This window comes from Antrostomus carolinensis, unplaced genomic scaffold, assembly GCF_000700745.2.
Source record: "Antrostomus carolinensis isolate BGI_N321 unplaced genomic scaffold, ASM70074v2 scaffold43523, whole genome shotgun sequence".
Classification (NCBI taxonomy): Eukaryota; Metazoa; Chordata; class Aves; order Caprimulgiformes; family Caprimulgidae; genus Antrostomus; species Antrostomus carolinensis.
In genome coordinates this window covers 1-211 of record NW_010308068.1, presented here as the reverse complement: position 1 = coordinate 211, position 211 = coordinate 1, and positions in this window count along the sequence as shown.

Below are 211 nucleotides of genomic sequence, written 5' to 3'. Positions count from 1 at the left end.
TTGCTCCCTGCAGGGAGATCCAGCCCCTCGTTGGGTTTCTCCTGCTGCTGTCTGTAACTCCCCCTCAGGGGGTCCTTCAAGACCTTTTTGGGGTTTCTTCTTCCCTCCTCAGCTCAGTCCCCCTGAGATGCTCCACTGTTGGGGACAGGAGATCTACTCCAGCGACGTGGACCGAGGCCAGCAGTGTCCCCAGGAAGAGGTTGGGTGAGAC